The sequence below is a fragment of the Glycine soja genome, chromosome 20 (assembly GCF_004193775.1).
Source record: "Glycine soja cultivar W05 chromosome 20, ASM419377v2, whole genome shotgun sequence".
NCBI classification, from domain to species: Eukaryota; Viridiplantae; Streptophyta; class Magnoliopsida; order Fabales; family Fabaceae; genus Glycine; species Glycine soja.
The window spans coordinates 48,949,935-48,953,070 of record NC_041021.1 but is presented as its reverse complement, the minus strand read 5'-3'; the positions used below and the strand labels follow the sequence as shown (position 1 = coordinate 48,953,070).

The window sequence follows — 3,136 nt, the reverse complement described above, 5'->3', positions numbered from 1 at the left end:
TCAAAATATATGCAATTTAGTAGTACTGATCACGATAAGATTAGTAGACAAATCAAAACTACTGCATGATTGCATATGCAACAGAAAAAATGATGGAAAAAAAACAGTTTTAATTAATTAGGTGACTAATGAAAATAATTAATACTAAGTGTCCCCAACCCCAAGGTAGGAGAACGCACCACCGGAACGCGTTAGTGCGTTACTGTCACTGGAATCATGAACATATGCCACCATCCTCTCCTCTTTCTTTTTACAAGAATCAAGCAACATGAATGCTGATTCAAATAGAATCTCCAGATTTAGCCAACACAAGAATACACAATTCAGCTAGCCATCCAGAAAACATGCATATATATATATATATTTATGTGAAAAGTAGAAGAGAGGAAAAGCAACAATGAAATAGTATCCATATATACATATACATACAAGTATAACTGTATAAATACAAGATGCAAGGATGAATTGAAGGAACCTTTTCTAGGGTTCTATGAAACCGGATGAAGTTGTTCTGGAGAATCAGAAAGCGAATTAGGGTTTCTATATGCTTCCATTCAACAGGTGAAGCAGCCACATGATCTGTTCTTACCAATAGAAGGTAAACTCAGATCATGCTGGCAGCTTCAACTGCTGCAGGTGCACGACAATGAAGAGAGTAGTATACAAATATATGACCCTTTTCCCTCCACGGACCGTAGTAGCTTATAATCTTCATCTATACATGTTTAATTTCTTAGGTTATATGTATGTGTATATATACACATCTTGTGTCGTTCTTCCTCGTCTCTTCTTCAAGAGGTTGAGTGAGGATTGCGTACAGATAAGAGCAATGGGAAGATGGCAAACGTATAGCTAGCAAAAGCATATTAAAAGTATGTGGTTCCTTTTTAGTTTTTTGTCTCCCTCTTTTGTACGTTTTTTTATTAGGCTACATTTTGGACCATCTCTGGTTCTAAGTAGCTAGTTTTGCTGTTTCCAGTGTCATCTCTTTTGTCTCATATGTGGAAGATAGATCACTGTCTTTCTTTCTTTTTTCTTAATTTGTATTTTTGTTAGTCTATACATTTTTTCATTTTTCTTTTTTTGAGGGGGGAGGGGGTAGTGTATTACAATATACATATTGATGTAGTATATGCTTTAATTTTTCAATTATTGTCTCATAAGGGGTATACTGTCAAGAAAAAATGGGAAATTAAATTGATATACTTAATATAATATTATCCTACGTCAATTAATCCCTCTGGAAACATAAAATTATTCCTTCTCTTTTGGGGAGGGAAAATTTATTGCATGAAAGGGATATATAGCACTAATCAACAAGGTTTCATAGAGAAATTTGAATAGAACATCCCATTAATCACGGGGTGTGGTTATTATCAATTGGCCATTTTGGTAACTTCACAGTTGAATTAGGGACGGGAAACCACAAAGAAAGCATTAGAAGATGATGAAAAGTAAAACAAGGAGAAAAGATGTGTGCATGTGGTCCTATTGTTGAAACGAATTTAATAATATCACGCTCACGCCACCACATGCAGACACTCTAGCGAGAGTTTCTATATGTCTCAACGGGCTTTTAAAACTTTGGTTGGATCACCCTTTCATGCTTTTTCTTTCCCTCTCTTTTTCTCATATTGTCTGTGTTGTATGTAAGGTAGGCATCAGTTAGAATGAACCAAATAGAGTATGGGAACAATGAGTATATAGGGGACCATTTTGCAATTTGCACGGATCCGATTGATCCGTGTAACATAAGGTTCACACAATCACACAAAAAGGAAAATAAGAAAACCAACAAAGGCAACATTTTCAAAACTTTTCTCTTTCTACAAGGGATAAAGTGCTCTATACATCATTAAACTTAATGTTTGTGATTAGTAGCCTTTAGCTCCCTACACGATAGAATAATTTCTATTTTTTTGTTTGGGGAAAAAAAGAAGTAAACAATGTACCAACGTAATTCTTTAATTGATGTTTTGCAACCGACATATACATAATTGCAACTTCCTTGCATTTGTATTGGTGCCTTTCTCTTCTTTACGAAAAAGGGACGTGATAGCTTTTGCCTTCAACTTTTCTACCTAAACTTCCACTCAACCATGTTATCTCAAGTTAACCAAAAAATTAAACATCATATGTGTCTGACTTTCACACATGATAAGAAATTAGGTAAACTAAACATTTGATTTGGGTCTGTTTTGACTTGGGAGGTTCTTATTATTTCTTTTTCCTTTGATTCCTTCTTCTTAGATTCATATGGACCGAATTCTCTTGAGCAAGCTGATTCGATATACACGCGCACACATGTACACCTTGATTTTCTCCAACAGCTAGCTATATATATATATATATAGGGTAGAGGCAATAAAGAATTAATTAAGATTTGTTTAGATAAATTTCTCTAAAAATACTCTTAAGAGAAGAAAAATAAAATAAAATAAATTTCTTTATTAGTTTTTCATTAGTTAACTATTAGTTGATTTATATATGTCCACTTATCTTTTAGAAAAGTTATATGAGAGAATTTTTATAAATTAATTAATAAATAGTTTATTTTAGTATGAAAAAATTTATTTCATTCTTTTCTTCTGATTTTCCTGTCTTAGAAGTGTTTTTATATTTTTTTTACCCAAACAGATCCTTATTATGTCACAAAAGGAGAAAGACGGGTTGATTTTTTTGCTGAAGTGTTTTAGTGGGTTATTAAACTTTATCACTTTGGTATGAATAGTTGCTCCGATTATTTCTGATCGTGTAGTGAGTTCAGCCAGCTTTAGGATACCAAAATAGTGCTTATTAATTTTGTTAACCCAAGAAAAGGAGTTTCTACAGTAAAATCTCGTTTTTTACCTTGTCCCGAATATATAATGAATTGGTCTCCATAAAGTGATCATCAGAATTCTTTCGATGCTCTACTCAACCCAATGTTGTGCACATGGTGTTAGAATTATCAAAAAGAGGTTCGTTTGGCTCGTTAAAAATGATAGTGTCTCCGATTAAAAGTTGATGTTTCGATTTTATGCCACGAGGGGAAGAAACGCTGCCATGATGAGAACTGTCAAGATTGGTTGTGATTAAACTGTGCCCCCAAACTAGTATTTCATTCCAACTGCAAATTGCCCCTCCAAGGAAGAGA

At 33.7% G+C, this 3,136-nt stretch overlaps 1 long non-coding RNA gene across 1 annotated transcript; it reads right to left on the bottom strand.

The window, feature by feature from the left end:
* LOC114402682 lies at window positions 1-930 on the bottom strand. The gene is made up of 2 exons (XR_003664497.1): window positions 476-930; window positions 1-291 (listed from the first exon to the last, which is right to left on the bottom strand). It is a non-coding gene; the product is annotated as an uncharacterized LOC114402682 (long non-coding RNA).
* Window positions 931-3,136: the final 2,206 nt, after the last annotated feature.